The sequence below is a fragment of the Cryptomeria japonica genome, chromosome 3, assembly GCF_030272615.1.
Source record: "Cryptomeria japonica chromosome 3, Sugi_1.0, whole genome shotgun sequence".
In the NCBI taxonomy this organism is placed as follows: Eukaryota; Viridiplantae; Streptophyta; class Pinopsida; order Cupressales; family Cupressaceae; genus Cryptomeria; species Cryptomeria japonica.
The window spans coordinates 583323804-583340297 of NC_081407.1; positions in this window are offsets into that span (position 1 = coordinate 583323804).

A 16494-nucleotide genomic window follows, 5' to 3' on the forward strand; every position below is an offset into this window, starting at 1 on the left:
TTTTAAAGCATTAAAAAGATCATTATAAAGTAGAATCTTGCCTAAAATTACCCCTAACCCCTAGGTATACCTTATGAGCTTTAGGAAACCCTATTAAACTACCCCTAGGTGTTCATTTAACCCATTTTAAACCCCTCTGAAGTTTATTTTCGGGTCAAACATAAGTTGACCACCCCAAATATTATATTCCCAAAGTATTTATGACAACACATTATTTTATTTAAGAAGAACTTGTGTGGGAGAAAAAGTGACACTAAGCAAACATGCCCTAATCTCACTTTCAAGCACACATGCCTTCTCTACAGCAACCCGAAGGCTCTCTGGGGCAGACATCCTAACAGGCCCGGCTATACCGGCATTTAATCCCCTGATGAAGTGGTTTACAAGAAGTTTCTCATCCTTAAGATAATCTACATAAGGCAACAACTCAAAGAATTTACTCTCATACTGATTTACTGACAAGCCTTTTTGTTGGAGATCGTGAAATTTATCTATACAATGCTGCCTGAAGTGTTCTGATAAGTACCTCTCATGGAACCTTTCTGTAAATATCTCCCAAGTGAGTGTATCAGGAACTAATCCGCATTTGTACTCTTCCTGTCTCCACCAGGTGGAGGCTATCCCTCTTAGAAGATGAACTGCAACACGTGCTTTCAAGTTGCTCTCATAAGAACGCAACGCAAAGCACCTCTCAAGACTCAAAAGCCATGCCTCGGCCTCTACTCCATCTGTAGAACCTCCAAAGGATGGTGGTTGGAGGCGCATGACCTCCCTGATGAGATCCCCTGGATCTCGACGACCTCTCTCAAAATAAACTGGTTCCACCGCTGGAGGTGGTCCTGGCATATGCACTAACTCTGGCTCATTACCACCCTGACTCTCTACAGGAATCGGAGCTGGGCTCCTGCTTCATTCTCTATCAACAGATCTATGACTCCCAGAGTCATGACTCCTAACTTGAGGGTTCTCTGCTGGGATCCTCTCCTGAACAATGCCAATAAGATTCTGAATGGCTGCTAAGAGGTCTTGGTTAGGTTCATTTGGCTGTTCGGGAGGTGCTTCTGGGTTCTCCTCTGGAACCGATGCCTCCCTCTCTACCTCATTGCGTGCTATGCGCACACATCTAGGACCCCGCCCGCGCTTGCGAGCTTGTCGCGTCATCGGAGGCATCCTAAGAGGAAATAAGGCAAAACAATTAATTTATTTCTTTTAGAATAAATTCAATTAAATTCAAAAATCAATTTAACATAATAAATTTAAATTTTCTAAGGCAAAACGTAAGTGAGTAAGGTTGCTAGTGTGGAAACCTTGCTCTGATACCAAAATGTCATGCCCAAAATTTAGGACAAAAACGGAACGATTTTTTTTAAAAAAAATACTATTTAATTAACAAGTTCGCTCACACGACAAGCGTTATTGAAACTTCCATAATTATACTCGAGCTAATTCTGAAAAGAACCAAGCATCGAAATTTTGTTTAATTTTATTTGCGGAGAGCTATTTGGTTTAATTTTATCTCCACGAGATGCCTAGTCATTAGGTTTATTAAATCCATCACGTTAAAGAAAATAGGAGAGGAAATTTAATTCAATTCCCAATAAGACACATAGTCTAAACACCCAATTTAAAATTTAAACACTCTAATTAAATTACCCGAGACAAAATTAAGTATTAATTACGTTAAATACATTTAAAATTATAAAGGCTAGGCTTACTTCTTATAATTTATATATTTCACTTCCCTTTTTACTTCTTATGAGTAATCCTACAGAGGTATTTAAATGTTTAAAACTCTATAAAGAAAAACATTTAAATATTTAAAACTTAATTAAAAAACTTACTCCAATTTATAATCAGAATATATATATTTATATATATATATATTTATATTTAAATATATATATATATATATATATATAATTTTACATTATTTTTAATCCATTTAGAATTATCTCCCCAAGATAATAGTTAATCTGCTTCCCAACCCTAATTAGGGTTTTATATTTTTTTTTTTTACACATTTTAATAACTCTGAAAACTATCATAATATTTTATTTCATTTACCCTAGCCCTACCCCGGCTAGGGTTTACTCCATTTTTTGTTTATCACTGAGTATTTTTTTTACAGGGCCGAAACCCCAAGGCGGCGGCCATTTTCAATGTAGGTTCGAAGAAGGCGACAAGGAGGGCTGAGGTGCCACTGTGTGGGTGCACAGTGGGCACTACGGCAACACTGTGTGTCCACATAGTGGGCGCCGCTAGCGGCTCACACCACTGTGTGGCCACACAGTGAAGGCCGTAGCCATCCACTGTGTGTCCACACAGTGGGAGCCGAGCGGCCCGCACTGTGTGTTCACACAGTGGGCGCCGTGCGGCCCTCACTGTGCATACACACAGTGGGGCCCGCATGGAACCCAAATTTCCTTTTTTTTTTTAATTTATTTTTTTTCAAAAAATATATAATATATATAAATATATGTATATATATATTTATATATATATATATTTATATTTATATAAGTTTATACATATAAAAGTTTTAAGGGTGAATATATATATATATATATATATATATATATATATTTAATAAGATTTACATACAAAATTTGAAACAAAATAACAATGGGAAACACATTATGTAGATCCAAAATTACATGTGCACAAATAAACATTTAAGTATATATATATATATATATATATATATATATATATATATATATATATATATATATATATATATATATATATATATATAATTGATATATAACTTAGGCTCTTTTATTTATTTATTCTAATTGCTGATAAAAGAAATAGAAGTAGATCTTTTGCTAAACTTTTATTCTAACACTTTTTTTTTTTTCTTAAAATACATCATACTATTTTGAATAAAACACATTCATTGATTTTTCCACTAATAAAACAATTACTTAAAACACTCTTTTTTTTTTTTTTAAACACTTAGAATTCTTCAGCAAAATAACTCACACTTTTCAACAAGTAGAATATAGATAAAATTTATTTGAACTAATTTTTCCATAATACAAAAGAAGCTTTTACATGCAACTCAAAGTGGCTTTTCTTTTTCTAAAGAAAATCAGAAGTAGAAATAAAACAAGCTTTTACAACTCTAAGATATTCTGCATATTTATAGGATGTTTCTTTGCTTAGCTACAACAATAAAACTCAAGTCTATTATCAAGAATTACAACTTGCCTCTCATTTCTATGAATGAGGGCATACTTCTGAATCAAATTAAAACAAATGTTTGCAAATGGATTTAAGTATCTTCAACATTAATCTTATGTGTCTTTTCATGGTTCCTATTCTCTTTCTCCTGACTTTCCTGCATAATAGAAAACACAAATATGACCACAGAGTGCTCACCTCCCAGCCTAGGCTTGGTAGCCAACCCTGAGCTCAGAGAACCAATTCCTAGAGGGGTAACATACAGGCAAACACATAGAAGACAATGCATACAGATTATCAGACACACTCCCAACTTGGCTTCACAGCACCACACTTTGGTGATGATCTTTTCAAGGGTGGTAGTGGACCAATACCTTGAGGAGAACTGCAAGTATGAAATAAACAAGAAGCCACCTCATGGCACAATAAATATATCAAGAATCTCAACCCCTTATTCCTTATGCCCCCCAAAGGCATTCTAGCCTTATATCCCTCCTTATGACCCCCATTGCACAAACAGGCCATGCAGCAAGGGTCACACAAAGATCCCTTGTGATCGCTCTCAAAAGAGAGTCTCTCACTCGAGGGTTGTCACTGCTACCACCCACAAGATCCTCTTCTCTCCCAAGAGTAAGAGGTCTTGAGGAAACTCCCAAAACACAACACAAATCATAATGCAAAAATACCAAAAGATTTTTCAACAAAAACGTTCAAGAACACAGATTTCTTACACCAACAAACTTCCAGACATAAGCAAGAAGAAGACATAATAATGAATAACTGAAACCAACCTTAATCTGCCCAAAGGTATTATGATATTTGATGAAGAGCTGCCCAATCCACGAATCTTTTTCCTTCTACCCTTAATCAATTTTTTCTATTCCATAACATTATTTTCTTTTCAAAATTTCTCTTGTCTCCAAAAATGGAGAGTGGGTGATTACCCTCAAAATCTCAAAATCTTGCTTAAGAAGCTCACTCTCTCACTTCTCACAAGTTTCTAAAACTAAAAGGGAAAGAAAGTAAAAATGCAAAAAGACTCCCATTCGAATAAGAAAAATCTAAATTAGATTTAACTTCTAAATTTTCAATTTTCGCACAACTCAAAAAAACCAATTTTTAAAGCGTTAAAAAGATCATTATAAAGTAGAATCTTGCCTAAAATTACCCCTAACCCCTAGGTATACATTATGGGCTTTAGGAAACCCTATTAAACTACCCCTAGGTGTTCATTTAACCCATTTTAAACCCCTCTGAAGTTTATTTTCGGGTCAAACATAAGTTGACCACCCCAAATATTATATTCCCAAAGTATTTATGAAAACACATTATTTTATTTAAGAAGAACTATAATTAAACACTTTCCCACCAAGAGACAAAATAAAACATTTAAATTTAAATCCACACATGTGTCAAGTGACACAAATAAAACACTTTTACAAAAATAAAACATGAAATTGTCTCTTGTGGTTTTTACACAATAAATTTAAATAACACTTAACACTCATGCAGCATATACTGTTAAGAATAAAACACAACACAAATGGGGTGTTGTCTCTCCAAATAGACAAACCCTGGCTTACGAACATACATAAGTCTAGGTTTGATTCTCCGTAAATTTCCATGGTCACATGGTAAATTTCCTACGCATTTCAATTTACACATTAGTACTTCCAAATATCCATATATGATATAATTCAATAATATAACAATACACATCATTACTTGCATACAATTTTCATCTGCACAGATTGAATACATCTTTTATCCAGCAAATTCACATAAGCAATTTCATCCCAATTCACATAAACTAAACATACATCATAGTTCTATATTCACAGTAAAGTCCTGCAAATTCAATAACGACATCTATCATTCCAATATCATCCTATCTAACAATCATGTAGTGTTCTATCTCATAAAGCATATAAGTAAATCACCATATCATAGCAATGTTATCCAAATCCTGAAATCATATAAGTTCTAAGTCTCAAAAAGCATCAAAATAAAGTATCCATAATAGTCTAAATATAAAATCCACTGAATGTCAGACTGAGTCGAGGTGAGGCCTCACATCCTCCCCCTCTAGGCATGAACTTCCTCCTGGAGTTCATCAAAGAGGTGGGGGTACTTTGATCTCGTACGTGTTGCGTCCTCCCATTAAGCTGTAACATCATCATAACAATCCCACTGGACCCTAACCTGGTCTAGCTCTCGACCTTGAAGGGCCAATGTCCGGCATGCCAAAATGCGAATGGGCTCCAAAGCTAGCTGCTCATCTGACTCCACCTGCAAGGCATCCCAATCTAAAATGTGAGATTCATCATAGATATACTTTCTCAAAACTGAAACATGAAACACATCGTGGATGCATGACAGGCTAGGTGGCAAAGCTAAACGGTAGGCAACTGGGCCTATCCTCTCCAAAATTTCGAAAGGTTCTACAAAGTGAGGTGCGAGCTTAGAACTCTTTCCGTAACGGATTGGACTCTTATGCAGTCGCACTCTCAAGAAAAATTTGTCTCCAACCAAGTAGCTATGATCTATCCTCTTTGCATCAGCATATTTCTTCTGTCTATCCTGAGCCTCTCTAAGATGCTGCCTAATCAAATCCACCTGTTGTTCCATATCCTGAACTAACTCAGGACCAATAGCAACTCTATCCTCTATGCGATCCCAACTCAAGGGCGTCCTGCAAGGCCTGCCATATAATGCCTGATAGGGTGGCATCCCCAAAGAAGTGTGATGCCCATTGTTATAGGAAAACTTCACTAAGGGAAGATACTCCTCCCACGGGGTCGGATGATCCATGATGTACATACGAAGCATATCCTCTAAAACCTGATTGACCCTCTCTATCTGACCATCTGTCTCCGGGTGATAGGCTGTACTGAAATTGAGCTTAGTGCCCAGAGCTGCCTGTAATGACTTCCAAAAGGAAGAAGTGAAAAGAGATTCCCTGTCAGAAATAATCTTGTGGGGTACGCCATGTAGTCTAACAATGTCTCACAAGAACACCTGTGCTACTGCTGGAGCTGTGAATGTAGTACGAACTGGTGAAAAGTGAGCTACCTTGGTCAACTTGTCAACTGTCAGCAAGATAGCATCATGGCAGCAAGAAGACATAGGGAGACCAATGATGAAATCCATGGCTATAGTATCCCACTTCCACTCTGGTATAGCATGAGACTGAAGCAACCCACCTGGATGGCGGTGCCCCACCTTTACCCTTTGACACTCGAGACATCGAGCTACTATCTCAGCAATGAGTTGCCGCATTCCTGGCCAATGATACAACTGCCTCAAGTCAGCATGCAACTTCTTAACCCCGGGATGCGCTGCATAAGGAGCTCTATGAGCTTCCGTGACAATGAACTCTCGCAATCCTCTGGAGGAAGGTACATAAATGTGCCCTCTGTGGCGTAACAGTCCATCGGACTCTAAAGAATAATCCACATATTTCCCTTCTAGAGTAATCTGAGAACGTACTGCCTGACAAACCTCTGCATACCATCCATCCTATGGCAAGTGCTGAAGTATACGGTCTCTCAAGTCCGTGCCCATGGATATGGTGTAAACCTCGTGACGTCTCCTACTCAAGGCATCTGCAGCTATATTTTCCTTTCCTTTGATGTAGTGAACATCAAAATCATATTCGCACAAGAACTCTAGCCATCTCCTCTGAAGTGCATTAAGGTTCGGCTGAGTAAAGATGTACTGAAGACTCTGATGATCTGAATGCAACTTGAAGTGATGTCCTAAAAGGAAGTGTCTCCACCTCACAAGTGCATGCACTACTGCTGCGATCTCAAGGTCGTGAGTGGGATAATTAAGTTCATGAGTCTTAAGTTTCCTAGACTCGAAAGCTATGGCCCTACCATCCTGCATAAGAACTGCCCCTAAACCCTCTAGGGAAGCATCTGTACAAACCATGAAGTTAGCTGAAGGATCTAGTACAACAAGGATAGGAGCGCTAGTAAGTGCCTTCTTGAGTTCCTGAAAGGCCTTCTCGCACTTCTCTGTCCAGTCAAATTTCCTCCCTTTACGCTGAAGAGAAGTAATAGGGTGTGCGACTCTGGAGAAACCCTCGACAAAATGTAGGTAATACCCTGCTAAACCCATGAAACTCCTAACCTCTGTCACACTGGTAGGCGCTGGCCAATCCATAATAGCCCTAATCTTTGATGGGTCAATTGAGATCCCATCACCGGAAATAACGTGCCCAAGGTACTTGACCTCCGACCGAAAGAAAGCACACTTTGATAGGCTGCCAAACAACTGGTTATCCCGCAAACACTGCAATACCTATTTCAGGTGCTCCTCATGCTCCTTCTCATTCTGAGAATATATCAGTATATCATCAAGGAACACAATAACAAAACAGTCCAGAAAGGTATGGAACACCCCATTCATGAGGCTCATAAAAACTGCTGGGGCATTCGTAAGTCTGAAGGGGACTACGGTAAACTCATAGTGACCATATCTAGTGTGAAATGTGGTCTTGTGGATATCACTTTCCACTATACTCAACTGATGGTATCCTGACTTCATATCTATTTTGGAAAAGACTTTGGCACCCTAAAGCTGGTCAAATAAATCATCAATTCTGGGTAAAGGATATCGGTTCTTGATGGTTACTTTATTTAGCTGCCGATAATCCATACACAATCAGAGAGATCCATCCTTCTTCTTAACGAAGATGACTGGTGCACCCCATGGGGATATGCTAGGATGGATATGACCCTTCTCAAGAAGTTCCTCGAGTTGAATTTTAAGTTCATTAAGATCATTTGTGGTCATTCTATAAGGTGCTTTAGAAACTGGCCCGGCTTCTGGTACTAGGTCTATATGAAAATCAATCTCTCTGCGGGGAGGCATTCTCGATAACTCTAAAGGAAATACATTTGAATATCCCTTAAGGATAGGATGGTCATTGAGCGATGTTTCTTTTTCCTCCCCTTCTCCACTATCATTGATAGTGATAGCAAAAAGCTGACATCCCTTCCACATGCTCCGCTTAAGTTGCATTACGGAGATCATACGAAGAGACACGGGCCTCTGAATCCCGGTGATAACTATGGGAGAACCATGATCATCTTCACACTCAATCTTTTTCAGGTGGCAATCCATCTTGGCTCTGTGGGCATAAAGCCAATCCATGCCAAGTACGATTCCGTAAGATCCAAGTGGAGTCACTCTAGGGTTTACTAAAGTGGTGGACTTGCCAATCTGCAGCTGACATGCCCTAACCTCTGATTCCACTGACACTCTAGCCCCTGAAGCTAATTCCACTTCCCAACTGACACCCTGTCTAGTTGCCACTAGCCCGCAATGCTCCACAACCAATGGAGATATAAAGGAGTCGGTAGCTCCTGAATCAAACAAAATAGATACATTGTTACCTTTGATTATACCTGTAGATTCGATAACCATGGCCTGATGCTCAACCTAGTGGTTGTCAACTACTGCGAATACTCTATGGGACCTACCCATATCACCAACTGTCGGCTCTGAAGCGGCCATCCGCTGACTCCCTGCTACATGTCCCTGAGGGCAATCCCTCACCATATGCCCCATGGCTCCACACGTAAAGAAAACACCTCATGCCTGGAACTGGGCACCCTGAGGCCTAGAGAATGCCTGACCTCCTATCCTACTGGATCTATTGTACCCACCCCTGGAGGACTGCTGAGTCCCCGTCGGCTGTGTGTACTACCCCTATGCTCTCTAATCACGTTTCTGTCCTTGAGTCTGCCACTGTTTGGGCTTGGAGCCTTGCTGATACTGTGGAGGCTTCTGCCTCTGGTTCTGTGGTGTCTGTTGTGGAGGAGGGGGTTTGGAGAACCCCTGAGAATTTTGGTTGTTCCCTTTCCAATGTGGTTTCTGGAATCCATAAGTCTGAGGTGCGGGATTTCGGTTCTGAAACTGATCCCTATTGTCTTGTGGTCTAACCTGAATTTCCTCGGCAATCAGTGCCTTCTCTATAGTAACCCGAAGGCTCTCTGGGGTGGACATCCTAACAAGCCCGGCTATACCGGCATTTAATCCCCTGATGAAGCGGTTTACAAGAAGTTTCTCATCCTTAAGATAATCTACATAAGGTAGCAACTCAAAGAATTTACTCTCATACTGGGTTACTGACAAGCCTTTTTGTTGGAGATCATGAAATTCATCTATACGACGCTGCCTGAGGTGTTCTGATAGGTACCTCTCACGGAACCTTTCTGTGAATATCTCCCAAGTGAGTGTATCAGGAACTAATCCGCATTTGTACTCTTCCTGTCTCCACCAGGTGGAGGCTATCCCTCTCAGAAGATGAACTGCAACATGTGCTTTCAAGTTGCTCTCATAAGAACGCAACGCAAAGCACCTCTCAAGACTCAAAAGCCATGCCTCGGCCTCTACTCCATCTGTAGAACCTCCGAAGGATGGTGGTTGGAGGCGCATGACCTCCCTGATGAGATCCCCTGGATCTCGACGACCTCTCTCAAAATAAACTGGTTCCACCACTGGAGGTGGTCCTGGCATATGCACTAACACTGGCTCATTACCACCCTGACTCTCTACAGGAATCAGAGTTGGGCTCCTGCTTCATTCTCTATCAACAGATCTATGACTCCCAGAGTCATGACTCCTAACCTGAGGGTTCTCTGCTGGGATCCTCTCCTGAACAATGCCAATAAGATTCTGAATGGCTGCTAAGAGGTCTTGGTTAGGTTCATTTAGCTGTTCGGGAGGTGCTTCTGGGTTCTCCTCTGGAACCGATGCCTCCCTCTCTACCTCATCGCGTGCTATGCGCACACATCTAGGACCCCATCCGCGCTTGCGAGCTTGTCGCGTCATCGGAGGCATCCTAAGAGGAAATAAGGCAAAACAATTAATTTATTTCTTTTAGAATAAATTCAATTAAATTCAAAAATCAATTTAAAATAATAATTTTAAATTTTCTAAGGCGAAACGTAAGTGAGTAAGGTTCCTAGTGTGGAAACCTTGCTCTAATACCAAAATGTCATGCCCAAAATTTAGGACAAAAATGGAACGATTTTTTTTAAAAAAAATACTATTTAATTAACAAGTTCGCTCACACGACAAGCGTTATTGAAACTTCCATAATTATACTCGAGCTAATTCTGAAAAGAACCAAGCATCGAAATTTTGTTTAATTTTATTTGCAGAGAGCTATCTGGTTTAATTTTATCTCCACGAGATGCCTAGTCATTAGGTTTATTAAATTCATCACGTTAAAGAAAATAGGAGAGGAAATTTAATTCAATTCCCAATAAGACACATAGTCTAAACACCCAATTTAAAATTTAAACACTCTAATTAAATTACCCGAGACAAAATTAAGTATTAATTACGTTAAATACATTTAAAATTATAAAGGCTAGGCTTACTTCTTATAATTTATATATTTCACTTCCCTTTTTACTTCTTATGAGTAATCCTACGGAGGTATTTAAATGTTTAAAACTCTATAAAGGAAAACATTTAAATATTTAAAACTTAATTAAAAAACTTACTCCAATTTATAATCAGAATATATATATTTATATATATATATATATATATTTATATTTAAATATATAAAAATATATATATATATATATATATATATATAATTTTACATTATTTTTAATCCATTTAGAATTATCTCCCCAAGATAATAGTTAATTTGCTTCCCAACCCTAATTAGGGTTTTATATTTTTTTTTTTTACACATTTTAATAACTCTGAAAACTATCATAATATTTTATTTCATTTACCCTAGCCCTACCCGGGCTAGGGTTTAATCCATTTTTTGTTTATCACTGAGTATTTTTTTACAGGGCCGAAACCCCAAGGCGGCGGCCATTTTCAATGCAGGTTCAAAGAAGGCGACAAGGAGGGCCGAGGTGCCACTGTGTGGGCGCACAGTGGGCGCTGCGGCACCACTGTGTGTCCACATAGTGGGCGCCGCTAGCGGCTCACACCACTATGTGGCCACACAGTGGCGGCCGCGGCTGTCCACTGTGTGTCCACACAGTGGGAGCCGAGCGGCCCGCACTGTGTGTTCACACAGTGGGCGCCGCGCGGCCCTCAGTGTGCGTACACATAGTGGGGCCCGCATGGAACCCAAATTTCCTTTTTTTTTTTAATTTTTTTTTTTTTAAAATATATATAATATATATAAATATATATATGTATATATATATTTATATATATATATTTATATTTATATAAGTTTATATATATAAAAGTTTTAAGGGTGAATATATATAAAAAAATATATATATATTTTTTTAATAAGATTTACATACAAAATTTTAAACAAAATAACAATGGGAAACACATTATGTAGATCCAAAATTACATGTGCACAAATAAACATTTAAGTATATATATATATATATATATATATATATATATATATATATATATATATATATATATATATATATATATATATATATATATAAAACTTAGGCTCTTTTATTTATTTATTTTAATTGCTGATAAAAGAAATAGAAGTAGATCTTTTGCTAAACTTTTATTCTAACACTTTTTTTTTTTTCTTAAAATAAATCATACTATTCTGAATAAAACACATTCATTGATTTTTCCACTAATAAAACAATTACTTAAAACACTCTTTTTTTTTTTTTTAATACTTAGAATTCTTCAGCAAAATAACTCATACTTTTCAACTAGTAGAATATAGATAAAATTTATTTGAACTAATTTTTCCATAATACAAAAGAAGTTTTTACATGCAACTCAAAGTCGCTTTTCTTTTTCTAAAGAAAATCAGAAGTAGAAATAAAACAAGCTTTTCCAACTCTAAGATATTCTGCATATTTATAGGATGTTTCTTTGCTTAGCTACAACAATAAAACTCAAGTCTATTATCAAGAATTACAACTTGCCTCTCATTTCTATGAATGAGGGCATACTTCTGAATCAAATTAAAACAAATGTTTGCAAATGGATTTAAGTATCTTCAACATTAATCTTCTGTGTCTTTTCATGGTTCCTATTCTCTTTCTCCTGACTTTCCTGCATAATAGAAAACACAAATATGACCACGGAGTGCTCACCTCCCAGCCTAGGCTAACTGGTAGCCACCCCCGAGCTTAGAGAACCAATTCCTAGACGGGTAACATATAGGTAAACACATAGAAGGCAATGCATACAGATTATCAGACACACTCCCAACTTGGCTTCACAGCACCACACTTTGGTGATGATCTTTTCAAGGGTGGTAGTGGACCAATACCTTGAGGAGAACTGCAAGTATGAAATAAACAAGAAGCCACCTCATGGCACAATAAATATATCAAGAATCTCAACCCCTTATTCCTTATGCCCCCCAAAGGCATTCTAGCCTTATATCCCTCCTTATGACCCCCATTGCACAAACAGGCCATGCAGCAAGGGTCACACAAAGATCCCTTGTGATCGCTCTCAAAAGAGAGTCTCTCACTCGAGGGTTGTCACTACTACCACCCACAAGATCCTCTTCTCTTCCAAGAGTAAGAGGTCTTGAGGAAACTCCCAAAACACAACACAAATCATAATGCAAAAATACCAAAAGATTTTTCAACAAAAACGTTCAAGAACACAGATTTCTTACACCAACAAACTTTCAGACATAAGCAAGAAGAAGACATAATAATGAATAACTGAAACCAACCTTAATCTGCCCAAAGGTATTATGATATTTGATGAAGAGCTGCCCAATCCACGAATCTTTTTCCTTCTACCCTTAATCAATTTTTTCTATTCCATAACATTATTTTCTTTTCAAAATTTCTCTTGTCTCCAAAAATGGAGAGTGGGTGATTACCCTCAAAATCTCAAAATCTTGCTTAAGAAGCTCACACTCTCACTTCTCACAAGTTTCTAAAACTAAAAGGGAAAGAAAGCAAAAATGCAAAAAGACTCCCATTTGAATAAGAAAAATCTAAATTAGATTTAACTTCTAAATTTTCAATTTTCGCACAACTCAAAAAAACCAATTTTTAAAGCATTAAAAAGATCATTATAAAGTAGAATCTTGCCTAAAATTACCCCTAACCCCTAGGTATACATTATGGGCTTTAGGAAACCCTATTAAACTACCCCTAGGTGTTCATTTAACCCATTTTAAACCCCTCTGAAGTTTATTTTCGGGTCAAACATAAGTTGACCACCCCAAATATTATATTCCCAAAGTATTTATGACAACACATTATTTTATTTAAGAAGAACTATAATTAAACACTTTCCCACCAAGAGACAAAATAAAACATTTAAATTTAAATCCACGCGTGTCAAGTGACACAAATAAAACACTTTTACAAAAATAAAACATGAAATTGTCTCTTGTGGTTTTTACACAATAAATTTAAATAACACTTAACACTCATGCAGCGTATACTGTTACGAATAAAATACAACACAAATGGGGCGTTGTCTCTCCAAATAGACAAACCCTGGCTTACGAACATACATAAGTCTAGGTTTGATTCTCCGTAATTTTCCATGGTCACATGGTAAATTTCCTGCGCATCTCAATTTACACATTAGTACTTCCAAATATCCATATATGATATAATTCAATAATATAACAATACACATCATTACTTGCATACAATTTTCATCTACACAGATTGAATACATCTTTTATCCAGCAAATTCACATAAGCAATTTCATCCCAATTCACATAAACTAAACATACATCATAGTTCTATATTCAGAGTAAAGTCCTACAAATTCAATAACGACATCTATCATTGCAATATCATCCTATCTAACAATCATGTAGTGTTCTATCTCATAAAGCATATAAGTAAATCACCAAATCATAGCAATTTTATCCAAATCCTGAAATCATATAAGTTCTAAGTCTCAAAAAGTATCAAAATAAAGTATCCATAATAGTCTAAATATAAAATCCACTGAATGTCAGACTGAGTCGAGGTGAGGCCTCACAGATTCTCCTTAGCAAACAATTTTGAGTCCATTCCATTAGAGATAATCTGTTTATTAACCAAATGCAATTGATTTTCAACAAGTTATTTTTGTGCAAATATATTTTTGAAGACACCCTTATTCCATGTTTTAATTTGGGTTTTAACATACTACATTTTTTTGTGGAATTTAAACATTTTGGTACCCCTCACCATGGGGGCACTCACCCACCATTGCCAAACTAGAGCATGAAAATGAGGATGTTGGAACCACATCCTTTCAAATTTGAAGGAGGGTCTAATATTATGATTTAAAGTGGCTGTCTTTTTTTCAATGCTCACAAGGATTGGAAAGTGGTATGAGCCTGTTAAGGGTAAAATCTGAACCTGTAAAGAATAATTTTGAGTCCTTCATTCTTAAAAGAAAATAAATCTATCTAATCTCTCCACAATTTGTAAGAAACTGACTCTCCTATTGGTCCAAGTGAAAAATTCATTATGTGGAGGACTATCAAATAAGTCATTATCATTTATAAATTCTTTGAAATCCTCAATCATCTTTATGGGTGGAGAAATACCCCCTTTTTCTCATCTAGAGAGGTAAATACATTAAAATCCCCCCCCCCCCCAAATGACATTTTTCCCTGCAACTTGATGGGTGATTCGAGTGAGAGATGACCATAAATTCTTCTTCTCTTGAGTAGAGGTTGGACCATAGACATTTATCAAGTTAATAGATATTTCGTAATTCTTTATGCTAATATGCTACCAATTGGTTCCTTGTTTTACGATCTGAGCAATGATTGACTTTGGATTCCAAAGAACCACAAGACCTCCTGAAGCACCTATACTTTGACTGTGTGCTGACTTCCAATTAGGCCATTTGGCTATTATTTTGATTAATTAAAAATAGGTTTTTGAAAGGAACCTGCAACCTTGTTACATAGCAAGAGAAAGATAAAGCATAAAAAAGGCATGAAACATTAGTACCTGGTCACCCAAACATAGAATAGATCCTAGTCAAAACAAAAAGAGAGCACAAGATAAAGAGATCAGCACTAGACAGCCAAAGGAAAGTACAAAGACAACACCGAGACAACACAAGGATAGCTAAATCTTTCTCATGAGTTCTTCCACATGAACCACCATCTGCTTCATATTGATCATAGAATTTTTCATTTCTTCCAGATCTTTTTCCTTGATATCAACTTGCTTCAGAGTGTTGGCCCTTGTTATTTTTTCATGACCCTTCTTCTCAGTCTAATCCTTATCATCCTCCTTGCCTTTAATATGTTCAAATTTGTTAATTAGGATATTAACATGGTCAACAGTGGCCTTAAGGATCTGGAAGTTTTGCTCACCAATCCTCTTCACATTAAGCTCCATCCTATCCACTCTATTGATTAGATTGTTTAGGTTAGTTTCCAGACCCTTATCATCTCTGATCCCTTCCAACTCCTTCACATTCTTTTCCATTTCTAGAATTTTACTAACCATAGCCTCAATTTCTTTAGCCTTGTTAATAGCCACCATTAATTCTTTAACATTCTCAGAGAGAGGCTTCTCACCATAGTAGCCTTTTTGATCATGTTGAGGTCAGTCTTCAAGTCACCAATCTCTTTCATCATTTTGCTAATGACCTCACAAAAACCCTTGATGTTGTCATTACCAATGGCACCATGACAAACATTTTGATTGCCCATATTGTTCTTCTAACCCTCATTCTGCATTCTCTGTGTGTTCAGGTTCTCCCCATGATCACCATCTAGCATTTCATCTTCCTCCTTACCCTTATTATTGTCAGTTTTTTCAACCTCAGAATCCTCATTAGAAGAAATAAGAATCTTCCTCTTCACCTTGTTTATCCCCTTACTGATCTTCTTGGTCCTTTGGGTTTGCTTACCCATTCCCTTTCTCTTCTTGATTTTTATGAATTTATCATCAAAAGACTCATCCTTAGAGTCCAAAAGGTCAAAGTCCACAATAGTCCCCTTGCTCTTTCCCTTGGTCTTCACCTTGATCTTTGGGGTTCATTATTCCACCAGTGATGTAGAGGTTCTCCTGTCTTTTGATATTCTCATAAATAATTTAAGATTTTGATACTTTATCTCTGAACACTCTATCATTTCTTTCTTTCCAGATTCCCCAACAATTATGGGGTAAAGCAAATCTCCATAACAGATTAACTGAATTGTTCTTTCATGGGTGGAATGAGGAATTGAAAACATCTTGGACAACTTAAGGGAAGACCCATCTGACATTGAATTTGTCCAAACATCTAGCCCAAATATTCGTAGAGAAGGGACAATGGATAAACATGTGATTAATGGTTTCCTCATTCTGCATACAAAGATGACAAATACTAGGCAAATAGAA